Source organism: Chelonoidis abingdonii, chromosome 9, assembly GCF_003597395.2.
Source record: "Chelonoidis abingdonii isolate Lonesome George chromosome 9, CheloAbing_2.0, whole genome shotgun sequence".
Taxonomy (NCBI): domain Eukaryota; kingdom Metazoa; phylum Chordata; order Testudines; family Testudinidae; genus Chelonoidis; species Chelonoidis abingdonii.
Genome location: NC_133777.1, coordinates 21,810,883 through 21,831,874, shown reverse-complemented (window position 1 = coordinate 21,831,874; position 20,992 = coordinate 21,810,883). Strand labels below are relative to the sequence as shown.

The following is a 20,992-nucleotide window of genomic DNA, read 5'->3' as shown; positions in this document are numbered from 1 at the left end:
TCTGCTCTTAACAGTGTTCTCTTTACAGGACTCAGAGGTTTCTTGGCAGAGAACCCCAGATAGCCAAATTTCTCTGAGCACGCAGGCTAGCCACGCTCGCACTCAGACCATTTTTCCTGAAATTGGGACCTACTGCTCTTACCAAAAGCTCTAACAAATCATCCCTTTGAACCTGACTTCAGTATCGACTTTCTTCCTGTCCACCAAAACCTATTTTCTGCTTGCCATTATGTCTGCTAGGCAAGTCTCAGAGCTGGCAGCCTTATCTCTCCAGGCACCTTATTGTGTTCCATTCTGACAAAGTGGTGCTGAGACCTCTGGAATCGTTTCTCTCTAAAGTAAACTCAAGTGCACAGAATAAACGAGAAAATCAGGTGCCCTGTTCATATCCTTCTATCCAAAATGCCAAGAACTCAGAGTTTCTAAGTCATCATCATTAGATGGATTAGTCTATGCATTGTTGAGGCCTATAAGGCATCAGATGTACCTGTTCCGTAAGGAATCAAGGCAAACTCCACAGGATCCCTGGTAACGTCACAGGCAGAACAAACGAGCTCATCCACATCAGATATCTGAAGAGTGGCTGATGTCCATTTGGTTCTTGGCTAATACCTTTATCAGCCACTGTGAAGTGAACTTTCTGTCATCTTCAGCGTCCTCCTTTGGCAGGAAGTCACTGCAGCTGGTGGCCCAGAAACTGAGCAATTCTTACTGGGATAGGTCCCTTTTTTCTTTCCTTCTTTAACCCTCCCTGCTTCTGTTCACTGCTTGCTACTTCCCAGATATAGCAGAATTGTGGACTGAGAAGTAGTGAGCCTGGGCTGCAGAATGGAAAATTTCTTACCCGATAATTTTCAGTCAATGACTTCTACAACTTTACCCAAACTGGATGGCTTCTGAACCCAGGGTCAGCTATTTAATTGGGTGATTACTAGGGCCCTACCAAATTCACAGGCCATTTTGGTTAATTTCATGGTCATAGGATTTTTTAAATAGTAAATTTCATGATTTCAGTTATTTAAATCTGAAATTTCACCGTGTTGTAATTGTAGGGGTCTTGATCCAAAAAGCAGTTGTGGGTGGCGTCGCAAGGTTATTGTAGGGGGAGGTTGCAGTATTGCTACACATACTTCTGCGCTGCTGCTGGTGGCGGTGCTGCCTTCACGGGTCGGCAGCTGGAGAGCAGTGGCTGCTGGCCAGGAGCCCAGCTCTGAAGACAGAGCCACTGCCATCAGCAGCGCAGAAGTAAGGATGGTATGGTATTGCCACTCTTAATTCTGTCCTGCTGCCTGCAGAGCTGGGACCTCAGTCAGCAGCCACCACTCTCCGGCCACCCAGCTGTGAAGGCAGCAGCACAGAAGTAAGGATGGCATGATATGGTATTGCCACCCTTCCTTCTGCACTCCTGCTGGCGGGGCACTGGCTTCAGAGCTGGGCACCCGGCCAACAGCCGCCACTTTCCGATCACCCACCTCTGAAGGCAACTCCTCCTGAAACTCCTTTTTGGGTCAGGCTCCCCAGTTTGAGAAACGCTGGTTTCCCCTGTGAAATCTGTATAGTAAAGGGTAAAAGCACACAAAAAAAACAGATTTCACAGGGGGAGACGAGATTTCATGGTCCGTGATGCATTTTTCATGGTCAGGAATTTGGTAGGGCCCTAATCATTACCATGTAGGCCACCTGCCTATTGTATCAGATTACCTCTGGAGTTCTTTGTTACTAATATTTTTTTCTACTAGTTTTACACAACTTTGGAATGTCTCATCTGGTGACAAGCAGAAACATAGGGGCTTGGCCAGTGTCTGTGGCACTGCAACTTTGAACAACTGCCAGGAGCTTCAAAGTAGGGGAGCAACCAGCCTAGATGTAGCAGAATTGTGGGAGACTCTGTTAGCAGAAAGGAAATTATTGGGTAAGAAATATTCCAGTCTCCACGAAAGGTGAAAAATTACTGTAATCTAACATAAATGGGTTGAGAATAAAAATTTTGTGAACACCTGATCTATCTTCATATTTATGACTCTTGCCAAAAAGCACATATTACTTTTGATGTGGTTAATGCTTCATATTAAATTGATATGTCAAATACAAAGGTAAAATTATAAAATAATCCATTATAAATACTACATAATAGGCAGATTCTTTTCTGGATTATTGTGAGGTAGCCTCACAATACATGCACTATATGACTATGAATATGCTGAATATTATGATTATTAGTTCATAGAATCATAGAATATTAGGGTTGGAAGAGATCTCAGGAGACCATCTAGTCCAATCCCCTGCTCAAAGCAGGACCAACACCAACTAAATCATCCCAGCCAGGACTATGTCAAACTGGGCCTTAAAAACCTCTGAGGATTTCTTACTAAATATATTGCAGTATACAGTACCTGTGCTCTTTGTTTATTCTTATCTTAAAGCATAATACATTACAGAAGATGAGTCCAATCCTGCCCTCAGATACATGGGACTTTATTGTTATCTGACGCTGATTTTATGCTAGTGTAGCTCCACTGACTTCAGTGCAGTCACTCCTGATTTACACCAGCATAAACGCAATCAGTGTCGGGCATACAAGCTTCTCTGGGATTTATGCCTATGTATCTGAGGCACAGTGACGATGTTACAAAAGTTTAGAGGATAGAGGAGTTTAATTACTAGAGAAAGAGAGGTTTTACAGAACTAACAATGAAAGCAAAGCAAAAAAAAAACAACCAAAAAACAGCAACAATCAGCCCAAAATATTATGCTTACTTTTCAAGTAATGCATCCAGTCAAATAATAACAGCAAGTATAAATAAAAATATATCACCAGTAAAACTAGTAGCTGCAATACTTCTTTCGGTCATTCTCCCTGTCTCGCCCTTGTGGGCCTACCATGAAACCTGCCAAAGAGCTTTTATTCCCCCTGTGTTAAGCCTACTTAAATCTGGCCTGTCATACATGACAGGACAGATTGTTTGTTTGTTTGTTTGTTTGTAAAACTCTCCTTCCTAGCCTACAGAATGGAAGGAAAAAAACATTACCAGCAAAAGACAGATGTCTGACTGTTAATTTATATCAATAAATTTAAAGAGGCCCTGAATCCATTGAAGAGATTCTGGCCTCCTGAGCCCAAGGAGATAGAAGCTCAAAGATAACTGACTTACTGTAGGTTAAATGCATAAATATTAAATTACACTGGTGAATTATAACTTCTCCCTTTTCCTGCTGACAACCAAATTCAAATATTACACCAGCGTTAATTTAAAAGCGAGAAATAGCTTTGCTTGACATTATTAACATGTATAAATGATGTAAGCATTCTAATTATAAGGAAATCACATAGGACTGCAACAACAATTTCAAGGCTTCTTTTGATCTTACCAGTGAATAGATCTGTTCCAAGCAGGAAAAGAAAAAAATACCCTTTAAGACACTGGAGTTTTTCTCTAGGGACGTGTGATTCCATTCCTTTTGAATCCATATGATAACCAAAATGGTGGTAACTTAAGAAGGTTGCATTTTAAATCTGTTGTATCTTAAATGTCCTAATTCTTGACATGTTGTCATGTATTGCAGGTACACATAACAAAAGCTATTTAAACAATAGAAGATGGGTTTTAACCCCGGCTTTCTGCCTCACAGCATGCTGCAGGAATGTCCTGAAACCGCCCCCCTCCCCCAACAATGCTGAACACACACACACACACACACACACACACACACACACACACACANCACACACACACACACACTCTCTCATACACTCGCTCTCTCGCACAGGGAAAGCCACAGCTGGTAAATCCCTTTTGCTACTTTGTGGGAAAGTGCCACACACACACACACACACACACACACACACACACACACACACACACACACACACACACACACACACACACTATCTTGCCTACACAAACACTTCCCTTGCACCAAAACCTTAGTAAGCAGAAACTAACTGGGCATACTGACAAAAGACAAAAACTGATTTTTTTTTTACGGTTTTTGCCATAATTGTACCTTTCTCACAATCCCTAACTATCTGCATTGTTTGAGAAAAGTATAGACACTGCATACAACAAGAGCTTTGCATAATAATTAATTGACTTGCACTCTCTACAGGACAAATGTTTTCTTTAATAAGCTAAATTCACTAGCTTTACATTCTCAAACTGCATAGTCTGAAATGGAGTTGGTAGCCTGCCCAATACAATAACTTTTTTTACAGTTTCTTCCACTATGAGTGCAGGTTCCTGGTCAGATCAGCTTTTTTTAGAATCCTCATAGGATACTGTAAAAGCCATCAACAAGCTCTAAGAACAAAAAATTTTATTGTGGCATAATCTGCCAAACATGGCAGCAAATATGTTTTTATAAAGGCACCATAAAGATGACTGATCTTTGAAAGGGTATGTTCTGCAAATATTTCCATATATTCATAAACAATTTTTCTGTGTCTCTAATGGCCAAATCCTGTTGGCTGTATTCATGGGAGTAGTTTCGCTGAAGTCAATTAATCTAACCACGAGTATGATGAGCTGAATTTGGCCCCCAAATCATATGAAAAATAATCTGTTTCCTGGCTCTGAAAAAACACTGTGGATAACATTATAGGAAGATGATCCTAATCTTTCAGTCTTTACTAAGGCAAAAATTTCATTTGCTCCAGGGAACTGGTTCTCAGACCCGGGGTCATAACCACCCTCCCTTTAATTACAACTAAATGGGAGAGGCATCCCGAAACTTATCTGTCATAACATGGGATCACAGTACACAAAAAGTTGAGAACTGCTACTCCAGAGAAGTGAGGGTGCTGAACAACTTTCAGGGTCAGGCCTTATGATATTAGAACAAGTCATGTCACTGCAATGCGGGTCATGGGCCTGATCTGTTTCTACTGATTTTGATGTGAGTTTACTCATTAACTTCAACAGGAGCAGGATTGGGCCTGTTGTTCACCCTTTCACTGTTTCTCAGAGGTTTATATATTCCTCTTAAAAGTCTGATTTGAAAGTGCTCAAACCATATATTTGCAAATATGATTTTTTTTTACTATATTTTACAAAAAACAAAAGTAAACTAGTTAGGCGATTTCAAAATTATTAAAGTAAAAAATAATTGATATTTATTGAGGTGATGAATTTTTTTAACTTTAATAATTCAAAACAGCTTTGATTTTAAATAGATTATTTTTTATTGCAAACAATCATTTTAAGCATATAAGTGTTTTATTATCTTCCATAAAATACATTTTCTCATTTTAAACAGCAAAATAAAGAAATTGGCCCTCAGAACACAAAATAAGTCCTAGGAAAGTGAAAGTGAAGGCTGACATTCCATCCTTCACTTGTGCCTTATAGGATAAAAAGGCATTACAGCATGAGTGAAGGGGCAAAGCTTCAATTTAATTTTTATTACAAGCATTTCATGGTATCCATCACTGTATTACCTGCGCCTCACTGGTTTGGGTTACAAACTTAATTAAAATAGCGATTTAGTGTTTAGTATATTTGTTTGACATCTGAATCTATCATTTTAATATACATTGGAAACAGACAACGTCTGCACCTGTAGTCCTTACTAATGGAAAAATTAAGTCAATGGGAGTTTTGGATGAGGAAGGCCTTCAGGGTTAGACTCATATCTTTATGCTTGTTGACATTTTAGAATTTAAGTATATTCATTTAAAACACTCTGCTTATTTTATATTTAGCTGAATGCTGCTAGGAAGATTATGCATGGAATCTGTGTACTATCAATAAAAAACTAAATTAAAACCTATCTTAAAAATTGCAAAAATATAGCTGGGTAACAAAACGTTATGCATAAGAATGGAAACATTTTACTGAATGCATTTAGCATTATAAAGATAAATATTTCAATTCTCAGAGCTTTTAAATAAAAGTTGGATTTCACTGTCTGGAGAGAAATTACTGCTAAATTTTATCAGAAAAGAGTTGGTTCCTAATGCTTTTTGGAGAGCTTCACTACATTTTGTTCTTATTTCCCACTTTATAAGATCAAGATTTTCTAGTAGACTAACTTTTCTTCTGAACTTTACGATGCTCTCTAGTCCTCACTTCTCAAAGTATTTTCCAAGAAACTATTGGAGGTCCACCAAGCACAGGCTGAAAACATATTGCATTTGACTGTCATGTATTCACTAGCATAATTTTTAAGTACACCGCTATCTCGATATAATGCCACCCAATATAACACGAATTTGGATATAAAGCAGTAAAGCAGTGCTCTGGGGGGAAGGGCTGCGCACCCTGGTGGATCAAAGCTACTTCAATATAACACAGTTTCACCTATAACGCGGTAAGATTTTTTGGCTCCCAAGGACAGTGTTATATCGAGTTAGAGGTGTACTTTAATGGAAAACTAGTTAAATATATTTATCTACAGTTAAACATATAAGGGGACAGGAAAAATTAAAGTGTTACCATAAATGCTACTATTAAACAACAAAAGCTTTCATATTAAGTAACAGCTAAAAGGTATCGAATAATGTAAAATTCTGTCCTATATCTCTTTCAATAATCCTTTCAGTCTTAAACCTACGTTGATCCATTTATTATATATGGAGTGGGGATCTCTTTCTTGTAAGTCTTATACACATGTATAGAGAATACTACATAGCTATCTACTTTTCCATGAAGTATTAGTGTAGTTCCTTCATTTAGCAAAATATTCTATTTGACTGAGTATGCAAATCTTATCTGTAATCAAATAATATGCACATATCAACAGCTTTATCTTAACAGTATATCACTGCACAAATGTTGATGATTTACCAGGCCTTTTAAAAGGATATTCAACTTTTCTACTAGAAAATCTTAAGCGGTGCATACAAAATCAGCAACTGAAATAAATAACTCTGACCTCAGCATATGACAATGCATAAATACATTCATCTTTTGTGTACAGTATGAGACAGATCCTCAGATGGTATAAATATGGAGATATGATCATTTATACCAGCTGAGGATCTGCCTGCATGTGTGTGTGTGTGTGTGTGTGTGTGTATTCTGTACATACATAGCATGTAAATAATCTCCTATAAACTTAGATATTTTGTAACTTGTTTCTTTACTTCTTAAACCTATGTAGTATATATTCAGGGCTGCAAAAAGGATAACTTTTCTACTAATGAATCTTAAGAGTTTATTAGAATCCCAGTTTTTTTTTAAAAGATATCAATATCAAACAGCAAGTAGCTAAATGAATTTGGGAATTTTTACAAATTGCAAATGTATTGCGTATTTACCTTAAAAATATGTTTTACAGCTAATGTCATACAACAGCCAACAATCTGTAAAGTTTTATGTATATACACAAACACACTCAGGCTGCATCAAGATATTAATTTGAGAGAGGTGCGTTCTGTGAACAAGTTAAAACAATAGTGTAAATGTTAATAATTACAGGATTTTTAAAAAGTTTTAACCTGTAATTGTTAGTGTTCTAAGAACAGCTTTGCTTTTTGCCTAAATTCCCTTCTTTTAAATGGTCACTTTTTGGATCTTATTCAGTAACTGAGCGACAACTTTGAACTGTTTTTCAATAGGCTTTTACTGTTTTTTGAAAAGAAAGAAGCTTTTACAAACCATGTCAACAATTAAAAAACATTTCCTTCTGTTTCATTCCCAAGAGGTAGAAGCATTTTCTACCCAGTTACTACATTGACAACATTAATAAAGTTAAACTATTGTTATTTATTTAACGTGTGTAGTATTCTTGTACTAAATGCAGTAGTAGTGTAGCATTAGTTTACTGTCCTCTGTAAAAGTTATAAAGTACAGGTTTCTTTTGCAGAACAAAGTGACCACCAAAAGCGGGACTTTGTGGGCCAGTTGGATAAAACATAAGCTCATCTCGCCCCCAAAACCCCGACTCTGGAACCACAATCTTCAGAGGTCAATTTTTAAGTAAAATTTCTTTAAAAGATATGCCCAATTAACTGAATGGTTATTTGCTAAAAATGGCTAACTTTTCTGACAGCTAAAACAGGACAGCATAACCAAGTCACATTGCACATTCTTTTTGCTTACTGAAAAACAGGAAGGGCTACCAGAGCTTACTGTTTGTTATGATGTCTCATGACTTTTTTACTACACAGTAAAGCAGTATTTTCCAACTTCTTTTATAGCACATGTAAACAACTCAGAATTCACACAGAATAGTATAATAAATTATTAGACCCAACCCAATTTATATCTATTAGCTAAGATTTATGTAACGTAAGAATGGCCCTACTGGGTCAGACCGAAGGTCCATCTAGCCCAGTATCCTGTCTTCTGACAGTGGCCAGTGTCAGGTGCCCCAGAGGGAATGAACAAAACAGGTAATCATCAAGTGATCCATTCCCTGTCATGAAAAACAGAGTTTCTTGTGTGTTCCTTTTAAAAAATATTAGAGAGTTGTCTCTCATTACTGTCAAAATTTGTTAAATGCTTAATTGGGTAGCAAATATTATAATACTTTATTAAAATAACAGAAAATGTGGCTCTCTAATTCAGAGGAATATCTTCCTAAAATTTGCAGTGTATTATTCCTGCAAAAGTTCTAATAAACTCAGTTATTAAAAAAAATTATAGTTCACTACAGACTACTGAAGCAGCTCACTGTGTATACTATTTTAAAAGAGAATTTTACTCATGCATTTTAAAAGTGAAAATAAAGTGCATGTTAACTCACTTTGTATTTGAAACATTACGGTTGATAACTTTTCTAGTATTAGAGAAAATAATTGTACTAAACTGAGCAAATATATCTTAAAATAAAAATGACTGAAAGCTCCAGTTAAATACTTAATAGCTAGAAATCTTAAAATGGGATATATGGCCTGTAAAAACAGGTATTATTTTTATTTTATTTGCAATTTTTTTAAAAAAACGGCTTGTTGTTTGTTTGTAATCTTATTAACTACTGCAAGTCATATATCTACAATTAAGAACTTATACATTTTTAATTTCTTTACCTTTACAGTACTTTTTTCTTTGGTTAAGATCCTCCAGCAAAAATTTTCAAAAATGCCTAAAGACAGACACTTGAATTGACATTTAGCTACCTGAAAGGATGGCCTGATCAAAAATACAAAGCATCTGTAGCTCAAATAGGACCTGCAGGTGCTCAGCACCGCTTTTATTTAGGTGCCTAAAATTTATATGGGGTCCAACATTAGATACCCAAGACCAACTTACAAACTCGTATATTTGAATTCATCGTGTTCTATGTCTAAAACAATAAATGAAATAAATAATCTAGCTGCAATAAACCATACACGAATAATTCCACTAGTCCACATGGCTGTCAGCACATGTCAGCACACCAGACAGAGTGGTAGTGCTGGGTATGCTGTATTCACACAGTCTTGAAATAGCTATGTCATCAGATGAGACATTTGCTGGTTATACTTGTTCAGTTTTGTATTCGCGAAAAACAAAGCCTCAGTCAATTATGTTGGCTTGTGTGTGAATTGTATATACCTATAGATATACACATTTAAATGAAGTGTATATGGGGGGGGGGTACACACACACGCATGCACAAAAGGAAGAGTCCAGAGTGCGAACAACCTTTCCCATCAGATTGCTTAGCTTACATTAAATGCAATCTGGGGAAGAAAAGACGGTCGTGGTGGACAGGCAAGGAGGCATCCTCCTCGGGAAAGGGAGACTGCAGCTGAGCTGCTGCTGAATCTCAGACACTGTCTAGCGCGTGGTCCCGAGAGAGCCCGGGTGCCCCACTCTGTCTGGTGCTTTCACCTCCTTCCTTCACTGCCTGGGAATCCCACCTCCCAACCATCCACCCCTGGGCTATGGTGGCAGCGTGGGCAAATGCAAAGAGACCCCCCCCCCACAGCTCTCTCTAAGCAGCAGCCCCCGAATTCCCATTCAGCAGAACAGCTACCTCTTCGATCGAGACAGACACAAACCTTGCAGCAATTACCATGCCCCCCTTCCAGCAGGCAGCTCTCGCTGCCCGCCACCCCAAGCAGTGTGCTCCGGCAAACCCCACACCTGCTGATCACCAAATAAAGGGAGACGTGCCATAGGACACGCGTCTCGTCAAGCATGGGAATCACTGTCTAGAATCAAGGTGGGGGGTGTGGTACAAGGCCAGGAGGTGGTCAAAAGAAAATACAACTTACCACTTGTCATTCCTGTGAGGTGGGGAGGGGAAAAAAGGATCCTGGGAAAAAGGTGCATCTCGCCTGTCAGTTTTCTTCTTGAAAGGAGACAGCCACTCAATCCTCAAACCTTGCTCCTTCCCTTGGCAAAATCCTGACTCATTACATAAAAAGATCACACTGCCAGGCTCCCAGAAAAATTTCTTCATCATGGTCACGCCACAAGCTAAACAAGAGGCCACATCAAGGGGGGTGGGAGGGAGGGTGAAAAAGAGAAGAAGAAAAAAAAGGAGGATTTATTAATAATTTTCAAACAATCGTCTTCCTTTCAACTGCAAAAGAAAGTGCAGGAGGGAAAACCCAGCAACCAGGAGATAACTAGAGAAGAGTCACTCATTGTTGCCACAAAGAGACCTCTCTCCCCTTTCCTGTTCCCTCTTCATGCTCATTTCTGCAACACTGCTACAAAGACATGCAGCTCTGTCACTGGAGTTGATGATCCCAGTCATTTGGCTTCTAAACTCCTTTAGGGTCCTTGTGAGAGAATCTTAGGTGAAGTGGGTCCTTGTATAGTAGGTGTGGTGAGTCCAAGACCGTCTGAAAATTATTTTTTTCCTAGAAGCTACCTCCAAATATAGTAACAGGGAAGGGGCATTCCTAGAAATTCGGGAGACGTCAGAAAGAGAAGATTTGTGAAATTCAGCTTCACTTCCTGCAGAGGGCTCCCAGCCCAGAGAGGGAAAAAAAAATCAAGCGAGCAATAAAGTGCTTTTCATGCTTCTCTGATCAGATAATGTTTTTTAAAAAAAAGAATTGCAAAGCACTTAACTCCTAGTTCTCAGATAAGATCTGGGAGTGTCACATGTGAAGGAAAGCTAATCAGTAAACCTCTTTCCTCATTTTCTAATGATGTTTATAGATGCCTGTCTCTTGTGTTTACTGTCCCCCCTTACATCATACACAGGCACAAAGTAAATATATATATATATATATATGAAAAACGTTGATTTCAGTGCTTATAATACATACCTAAATCACAGGATACAGTGATGTATTTCCAGCCTGCACTGTGTGTGCCATCTTGCAAATCCTTATTTCACTTGAATAACACGGAAGCTATTGCTGTGTGCGTGCAAAATATTATTATTATTGCTCACATCAATAATAATTTGCATGATAAGGCCTCAACAAGGCAGACGCTTACTTCCCATTGACTTTAAATGAAAGTTGAGAACACTCAGCAACTCACAGGATCAGGCCCTTCTAAGCACCTTGTAAATCAACTCTCACAATACCACTGCACTTTGTGATGAGGGCGCTTACTCTTATTACATGTAGTTCTCATAAATCTTTATATTTACCTTTCATTTGCTTTGTGCATGTGTCTAATGTCTTGAAGTCCAGGCCTTTAAACTTTTACTCACACTAATCGTCCCAATTAAGTATTAAAAATACTTTGTCTACCTTTGCCCCTAGTAATATAAATAATAATAATAATAATTAATTAATAGGGGAGTAGAAATGTTCTTAGGCTCAATTTATGTTTGAAAAGTATTTTAAGATTCTCAGAAGTAAGGCATTAAAAAGAGAAAAGTGTTATTATTCGTACTAATTAAATAAGGATTCCAATGCATTCCTGATTCGGAAAACAATCTGTATTCCAACAATAGCAGTAACAACTGTAGAAAACCATGATGACCAGCTTTTGGGGAAAGAAGATAATAGGTTTCAATGTGTTTAACTTTAGTTGGTCATTTGGATTTTCATAATTAAATTTCACTTGGCAGTCTTGCTTTTGTTCAAATTTTCGACATGATCCAGGAAATCTCCCCACCTACACCTCCAAGAGTAAATACAAAATACTGCTGTTTGGGTTTGTGCCCCTGCCTTGTTTTAATTTTAATAAAAGCTTGCATTTAATAAAAATGTAATTACAAATATCTTCCTTATCTGCAATCCTGAAAGAGGCATAGTATGAAAAATAATTATCTGAGCTACAATCCCACTTGAAGTGTGCTGTGAGTTTTAACTGTCAGCTCTGTGTTGAATAAACAATGACATAAAAATATAGAATCCATAATTTAATAGGTTCATCTACACCAGTGTTTCTCAAACTGGGATCACCGCTTGTGTAGGGAAAGCCCCTGGTGGACCGGGACAGTTTGTTTACCTGCCCTGTCCACAGGTCCAGCCAATTGCGGCTCCCACTGGTTGTGGTTTGCAGCTGCAGGCCAATGGGGGCCAGTGGAAGCGGCAGCCAGTAAGTCCCTCAGCCCGCGCCGCTTCCAGCAGCTCCCATTGGCCTGGAGCAGCGAACTGTGGCCAGTGGGAGCTGCGATCAGCCGGACCTGTGGATGGGGCAGGTAAACAGACTGGCCCGGCCTGCCAGGGGCTTTCCCTACACAAACGGCGACCCCCAGTTTGAGAAACACTGACCTACACAGTTTCATTCATAATAATACCTGTTTAAGTGGCACATTTTAAACAATCTCTTAAAATCCAAAACAGCTTTATAGTGAATTGCAAAAAGGACTTTTTAAGATGATCAGACTATTTGAGACGTTACTGTTGTCACTCAATGTCCTCAGGAGAACGTGGATGACAGTTTGAAGTTTACAATCCTTTGAACATTAAAAAAATGTATTTGCTGTCCTCTGTTGGTCATACTGGTTGTCACATGTAAAATAACTTTTTAAAGCAAAGGGCTTAAGCTGACAAAAGCAAGGAAATCCAGTTTAAAAACTGCTGTACAGTCCTCTTTCACCATTGTGATTGGGTAGTGCTTGGAGTTTCAGAACAGAATATAGTTTTACTTATACTGAATGAAACAGTGAGAGATGCTAAAGGATAAATTAAAGGCAGGGATATATTAGCAGCTTGATTCCCTTTAACACTTTCTTATGCCCCATTTGCATCAGCTGTGATGGCACAAAAGGGCCAAGAGAAGCCTGACCAAACCACATGTCCCCAAATTCTCCTGAAGGAGGGGGATCCCCAGCAGTTGCAAAGTTAATTCCTGCTGGCAGGTGCCCTGGGATAGGAAGCACACTGGGGGCATGCCAGAGTTAGGAAGGTATGTGGCTGGGGTATTCCTATATCATGGCTAGTTCTGCTACCAATTTATAGGGGTCTGTGATGTCACACAGGACTTGAAAGGGTAAATTAGTCCATTTAACCTTAGGCTGCACCTGGAGGAAACCTAGTGCTAGTGCCTAATTGCACATGAAGCCCAGCTGGGGAGGAGCTGGACAGGATCTATAAAGAAAGGAAATCCCAGGCTAGGGGAGGAAAGGAAACCTGTAGTTGAACCCCCTGATACAAGAAGGATGAGCAGAAAGCTGCAAAGAGAAAGTAGGGAAGAAGTGGTAATGGCTAGGAGAGTAAAAGCCCAGAGCTCCTGGGTCCCTGGACTGGAACCTGGTGTAGAAGATGGTCCTGGGTTTCCCTACCAGCCACTAGGGAAGTGGCACAGACCAGGCAGTGGGGTGTGACTGTCTGGGACAGTTTGCCTCAAAGGACTTGTGATATCCCAAAAGGGGGGAGAACTTTAATGTGACTTGGCCTGAAGGCTAAGCTATCAAGAAGAAAGCACTGCAGGTCCAGAGGATGAAAGACTGTGGAGTGAGTGAGTGGAATGATGGACTGAGTAACGGCAGTAAGGGGTGTGCTAGCAGATGGCAGAGCTAACTCCCCAGATGAGCTATTAGGAGGCACTGCTCAATGGTGAGTGCCCCCTGTCAGATGGCCATTGCACTCAAGGCACATATAGGATAGCACACAGTCTGCTGTCAACTGTTCTGAAGACTGAACCATCACAAGACCTGAGAAAAGAGAGACACCTTGCACTCCACTTGGTCCCTGTGCTGGCCTCTTTTTCACCACAGAAAAAATCCTTCCCCACCACTGACTTTACTGAGGGCTGTCTATGTACTTCCAAGGGCAGAAGTTAGCCTAATGTAGTGGTTCTCAAACTTTAGTATTAGTGACTCCTTTCCCCCAACAAGCCTCTGAGTATGACCGTTCTTATAAATTAAAAACACATTTTTTATATTTAACACTATTATAAATGTTGGAGGTGAAGCAGGGTTTGGGAGTAGAGTCTGATAGCTCATGAACCCCAAATAATAGCCACATGACCCCAAGGGGTCTTGACCCCAAGTTTGAGAACCCCTGGCCTAATGGGAATAGTGCTATAAAACCTGTTTGCACAGTGCTTAGAAAATCTAAGTTAACTCAATTCTTAATTACAGTTTTAATTTTATTTTAACTTTTATTGTGCTGAGTTCCTGTTGGGACTGCACATGTGTACATGCCAGCAAGAGCTCAGCCAGAAATGCAGGGTGCTGGTTGGCTGCCTAAATTCTTCCCTAATGGAAAAATCACAGCTCCACAAATCCTTCATAAATTATATCACAGCTGGAAAGTCCTGATGGGGTGTGAGCCATATGTTTATGATCATAAACGTGCAGGAATACCCTGGCTAGGCAAACCCCTTGTGCACATTTTTTTCACAGCCCCCTTCCTTATGCTCTGTGCAAATTAGTCCTACTCTCAGAGGAGTCTGCAAAGAGACTAGGCATGAAGCTGGACACAGCCAAAGCATATTGCTGCTTGAGGGAGTATTTGCTAGTTTCAAGCAACTTTATTTACATACATTATTACCTGATATCGGGCTTATACTGCACACAGACTAAGATCATGCTGTTTCAGTTGAATACTACATGTTCCACATTTAATGCTAAACAATTCAGTTACTATAATGATCTATTGTAGCTGGTAAAGAGATGACTAGAAAGCATATTCTGGATTGGAAATCCAGAAAAAGGTACACAGTAGCCAAATAAAATATAAAGAAAGAACTGTGCTGATTAAAAACTTAGCATGTTTGGCAGAAGCATGGATTAGATAATTCCTCCCACAGCAGGTCTACAATTCATAAAAATCAGTGACAATTCATAAAAATCAGTCTGGTATAAATCCTTAATACTACTATGATCTGTCAAACATTTTTTCTATGAATTCTTTTTTTTTTTTAAGAGAACAAAATTTGGCTTTAAAGGATGAACTATTGTTGGCCTCTTGGTTGGTGCCCCTTTTGGTGTCCATTTCAGTGCCGAGGACAATTTCTGTAGGGATCATACTTATTTTAAAGATATATCAAATAAAGAAACCAAAAACATGCAAAAATAAAACAATTCTCCATTTACTCATTCTGCATAATTGTTATGGAAAGCATAATGCATAGTAGCAGAATTCTCCTTCAAAGTGAAAATGTGTGGAAGTGAACTATCATCTGCAGATATTATCATCTACAGCCATTACATTCCCTTCTTCTCCTCCCCAGCTCACAAGACCAGTAGAGATGCAGTGCAGCTAAAGGGTGGAGCCAGAAAAACCTGCAGTTCCTCCATGTGCTCCACCCAGTGCAATTGATCAATGGCAGCATGGTTAGGGGCATACAATGCTGCATTGGCTACTGGCACCCTTTCCAGCTTTTTGAGGGTATGCATAACGCAATATAATACAGCATATGAAGGAAGAAACTATTTAAATATTATACTGGATTACTAAAGTTAAAAATCTGTTGCCTTAATAAGGGCAAGGGCCCTTCTAGCGAAGTCAGTGACAAAACTCCTGAGTGACTTAAATGGGGGCAGGATTGAGTCCTTATGTCTTGGGATTTTTAAGTATTTCTTTTGCCAAGGACTGAAAATATCAGGTAAATGATGTTAGAAATAGAGATTATTCTATCAATTCACCTGCCCTAGTAGAATGTGAAGAAACAGTCATTTGGATATGATATAAAGAAAAAGACAGCATGATAAATTTTAAAGAGGAGCTCAGTCTGACATGATGTAAATTAATTCTGCATGTCACTGCAGTACGCCTGCCATAATATTTTTCTTTAAATTATACCCACGTGTCTTAACTGCAGTTGTAGTACTTCAGTTTATATTCTGCAATATCTACATTTCTGCTATGATTTTAGAAGATCATCTTTCAATACAAAATCAATATATAATTTCAGGTGAACAGCTATGGTACCTGCTTTGCAGGTTTTACTCAGGCAAAATGCCCAGTGTCTGCAGTGGGAGTTTAGTCAGTGTATGGTTTTCAGGATTTGGATCTGTATTTTCTAATTTGAGTGTACATAGGCTCCAGACCATCTTTATGATGGATGGTGAGTGGAGTTATAGGATTTCATGTATCCTTTATGATAGTCTTGCCCCTTTTTTGCGGTTCTTTCAACAAAAAAACCCATGTATTTAAACAAGCACTGTAGATAGTGTGCAATTCTACTTTAGATTTATTATTGAGGTTGTAGTGAATGAAATGAACGAAAAACATGCTTTAGGGAATTAAAAGATATGTCTTGGATTTATGGATCTCATTGTTTGGTGATTAATCTTTGAAAGTATCTGTGGACATCATGCTCTAAAGCAGTGTTTCTCAAACTGGGGTCGCCGCTTGTGTAGGGAAAGTCCCTGGTGGGCCAGGCCAGTTTGTTTACCTGCCCCGTCCGCAGGTCCAGCCAATTGCAGCTCCTACTGGCCGCAGTTCGCCACTACAGGCCAATGGGGGCTGCTGGAAGCGGCGGCCAGTAAGTTCCTTGGCCTGCGACGCTTCCAGCAGCTCTCATTGGTCTGGAGCAGCGAACAGTGGCCAGTGGGAGCCGCGATTGGCTGGACCATTGGATTGGCAGCTAAACAAACTGGCCCGGCCCGCCAGGGGCTTTCCGTACACAAGTGGTGACCCCAGTTTGAGAAACACTGCTCTAAAGGGAAGGGTAGGGACATTATGTCTGAATGTCTGACAGCTAACTATAAAAATATTTTTAAAAAGATAATTCACTGTAGAACATTTCGTATTGTATTCCTGCATTGCCTTTGCATCAAAAACTGCCACTGATATTGAACACAGTGAAAGTAAGCAATTTGTATACAGTTGACATAATCCCTTATTGGAGTAATCTAAGTAAACATTTAACTATCCAATGTGATTTTTCTGTTAGCAGGTCAGTCTGAATGTTTCCACATGGGAATCATTTTCATTGTATTTCACACACAGAAAAGTACAACAGTAAGGTGGCAAGTATGCAATATGATTTTTTGCTTTTTTAAAATTTTAGCAAAATAATGCCATTAGTTATCTAATGATTACGTACAAACTTAAATTGGTGTATGAAAGATTTGTGTAATGAAAAATCATACATTTTGGTCTTGTGAAAATTTAATCTTGATACAAAGAGATTTTTGTTTAATTTTATTAATAGTTTTATATCATTATCTACGTTCAGGTAGGCCATCAAGTGGACCATCAGCTCTCTTGCATTTTAAATATTAAAAATCCATGCTGGCAATGATAATTCTTTTGATAATAAAGACTAGATTGATTGCAAAATGGTAACTCTCAGGAACCCTGTATTTTACACCATATGGATTATATATCAATAATCTATTTTGGTTTGATTATTTGCATGACACAGTAAAAGTACCGTTGCAAAAAAAGCCAAAAGGAAAATAAACAAAGGTCTGTTCTTTAAATCAAAGTACAGGATGCATTACATTTGTCTACCAAACATATTTACCAACTAAGTTAAAAACAAACTTTATCAGACCTAATATGACTTGTGAAAAAAACTAACGACTTGAAAAAATTGTAAAGTTCTGAACCCAGACAACAAATTATAGAAATGCCTGAGAACAAGCCAAGTAAAACTGAGCAAATCCAAAAGTGAAACTGACCAGATTAGATTAATTGTCCCAGGTGGGTGAAATTCAAAATGTAAACAAACAGTAAAGAGTGAACTGCAAATCTTTCACTTCTTAAATTTGTTGTGTCATTATTAACACAATTAAGTTCACTTTAAATTTTTTTTATCTTGACCATGCAGTTGTAAACAAAATACTTTTTATATTTTTGCAGTGTAAAATAATGCATTATACCCAAACCTACTTACCAATGATACTTCTATTTAGTGACACAGATAAATTCATCTCATATTTTACCACTCCCCATAACCAAAACAAAAGCAGGACTTAAATTCTTTAAAGAGAGAAACATTTATAGGTGACATACTGCTCCTTTTATTATGATCATTATCCAACAAATTTGATAGACAGCTTTTGAGAATGGCTACACACCCACACATAAGTGTATTGAAGCATGAGAGAGGGGAGTGTGTGTTTGTTGTGGTCTTTATGTGATTTGTATGGACCAACAATCTAATCAGCTCATAAACGTTGGGACCAATCCCATATTCCTGCTGCTGGTATCATTCCCTTTTTGTTCACTAGGCATGCAAGATCAGGTCCCTGGGACAGTACTCTAGAGAAAGACTGCATATTTAGCTTTGCAGGAACTTGAATAAACAACGGTAGATTGGTATTTAGGGATAGCCAAATAGATCTGAGAAGAGCTTTAACGGGTAAGCCCTGCTCCCATTGAAATCAATGGGAGTTTTGACATTGATTTCAGTGGAAGAGGGCTCGAGTCCATAGAGTAGAATGGGTGTTCACCGTGGTCTGCACGTCCAAGGAAGCTCTCAGCTTCGTGGTCTGCATTGGTACTTGTGGTATTCGATGTGTTTTGTTTGTTTTCCTTCAGAGTATGCATTTATAGGCCTGAAATACTGCACAACTTGTTTTTTCCCTCATGGCATTTCAGTTCCTGGCTGCTGGAAATACAAGGAGAGGCAATGCAAGCCTGTAGGGCAAAGAAACACAAGTCCCAAGTGCTGTTACAATCTGGCCTGGGAGAGCCACCTCTCTTTATTTCTCCAGTTTGAGGGGCATTATATCTGCTGCATGTCGGATGAGAATGCCAAGAGATTGGGGTGAAGGAGGCATAAGAATAAATTAGGAAACAGAGAGAAAACAGGGCTGGAGACAGTTATAGCTGGGTAGAAATGGCATAGACCTGGACTGAACAACACTCAGGAGGAAAGTGAGAGCGACTAATGCAATACGGGGGAGATACAGCGTGAGTTTTCAGGAGACAGAAGGAGGTGTCTGAAAACACCCTGTGTGGGGCTGTACCAAATCTTTGGGTGCCACTGAGCTTTCCTAGAGTCCCCTAAAAATGATCCTAGCAATTTTTCCTCGAGGAAACCACCCGCCTTAAGTGGGTCAGGCACGGACGGGGTTCGAACCCGTGATCTTCGGTTTACGAGACCGACGCCTTACCACTTGGCCACCGCGCCTGCCTTAAAAAGCGCCGCTTGACAACAATATATGCTGGCAACACTCCCGACAGTGGGTGTGCTCTTCAGATATTTCCGAGTGCGTGCGCAGCATTTAGTAATATCAGCTCCTCCCACAGGCAGTGGTCCGAGTCCGCATGCGCAATGGTTTGTTAATGCGCGCGCTCTGTATCGTTCGCGGCACGGTGTAGTCTCGTTGCGCACTAGAGAGCCCGGGACAAGAGACGCTCCGCGAGGGCGGCTCACGCTCTGGCGTGGGGCGAGCGAGGGGGTGTTTCCCGCCTAGGCTGGGGGGAGGGGAGAGGGACGCGGCCGGAGTGGGGGTGGGGCTGTTTTTACTCTAGCTCAAATAGGGAAGGGTGTAAAATTCGCTCCCCTTCTTCCGTTACGGGGAGGGACCGTTAGCCGGAGGAGGGGCGTGGTGCATCCCCTTCATTCTAGGGGAGCGGGTCAAGGGACTACAGGGAGACCAGCGCTTGCCCGCAGCCGGTGGGGTTTGCACACTCATGTTGCACAAGTGGGGTGCCTGGCCGTCAGTGTGCGCCAGGGGGAGAAGTGGGAGAGAGGTTTGGGGGTGAGGGGTCTATGTTGAGGTGTAGGAATGGAGGGTGGGGGTCTCACTCGAGATGCTTCCTCCTCAGTCTGTGTGGGGAAAAGTCAGATTTCAGCGGGGGAGGTAGGTATTTGCTGAGAATTGCTGCAGTCGCAAACTTTCTGCGCGGTAATTATTTTATGGAATATACAAATGTGATAAATATTATTGTTTGCCAGTAGATGTCACTCTTTATCTTAGTACGTAAGTACATACACAGCACAAATTCATCTACTACTTTTGTACAGTGTTATGACTTTCCTCAGGCTGAAAAATTCCCCTCTACAGGGTCCAGGGCCCCCTGGTGGGCTGTGAGCAGGTTTTGGGGGGGTTGGGGTGCCAAGCAAGACCCAGGCAGAAAGCCAAAGCCTCACTACATGGGGTGAAACCCCCCAGGGCTGCACCTGAAGCCTGAACAATATAGTTGTGGCATGGGGCCCCAGGCAATTGCCCTGCTTGCTACCCCTTAATGCTTGCCCTGGTTTTTATATGCAGAAAATGAATTCTTGTGGCATGGGTAGACCATGGAGTTTTAATAGCATGTTGGAGGCGGGAGGGGACTCAGAAAGAAAAAGTTGAGAACCCCTACTCTAGTGCTAAGGCAAGGTTCAATCCCAACTCCATAGATCAGTGGTTTTCAAACTTTTTTTCTGTGGAAGAAAATTGTTGATGCCCATGGCCCAGTGGAGCTGGGGATGAGGGGTTTGGGGTGTGGGAGGGGCTCAGGGCTGGGGCAGAGGGTTGGGGTGAGGGCTGCAGGATAGGGCCAGGAATGAGGGGATCAGGGTGTGGGAGGGGGGCCCTGGGCTGGGGCAGGGGGTTGGGGTGCAGGAGGGGGTCTGGGCTGGGGCTGCATGCTTGGGTGGGGCTGGGATGAGGGGTTAGGGGGGCTCAGGTCTGACGCAGGGGGTTGGGGTGTGGGTTTACCTTGGGTGGCTCTCGGTCAGCATTGCAGCGGGGGTGGTAAGGCAGGCTTCCTGCTTGTCCTAGCACCGTGGACAATGCTGTGCCCTGGAAATGGCCAGCAGCAGGTCTGGCTTCTAGTGGAGATGGGAAAGCAGCTCTACACTGCTCTCGT

General features: G+C 40.5%; 2 long non-coding RNA genes and 1 other non-coding gene across 3 annotated transcripts in view; 1 reads left to right on the top strand and 2 right to left on the bottom strand.

Annotated features, from left to right (window-relative positions):
* Positions 1-4,299: 4,299 nt before the first annotated feature.
* LOC116824406 (uncharacterized) lies at positions 4,300-10,845 on the bottom strand. Its single transcript, XR_012656504.1, has 2 exons — positions 10,142-10,845; positions 4,300-6,113 (listed from the first exon to the last, which is right to left on the bottom strand). It is a non-coding gene; the product is annotated as an uncharacterized LOC116824406 (long non-coding RNA).
* Positions 10,846-19,250: 8,405 nt separating this feature from the next.
* On the bottom strand, positions 19,251-19,322 carry TRNAT-CGU (transfer RNA threonine (anticodon CGU)). The gene has a single exon. It is a non-coding gene; the product is annotated as a tRNA-Thr (tRNA).
* A 592-nt stretch (positions 19,323-19,914) lies between these two features.
* Positions 19,915-20,992, top strand: part of LOC116824409 (uncharacterized) — a 35,730-nt gene continuing 34,652 nt past the window's right edge. Inside the window, exon 1 of the long non-coding RNA XR_004373616.2 lies at positions 19,915-19,998. This is a non-coding gene — a long non-coding RNA (uncharacterized LOC116824409). The remainder of the gene's footprint in view (positions 19,999-20,992) is intronic.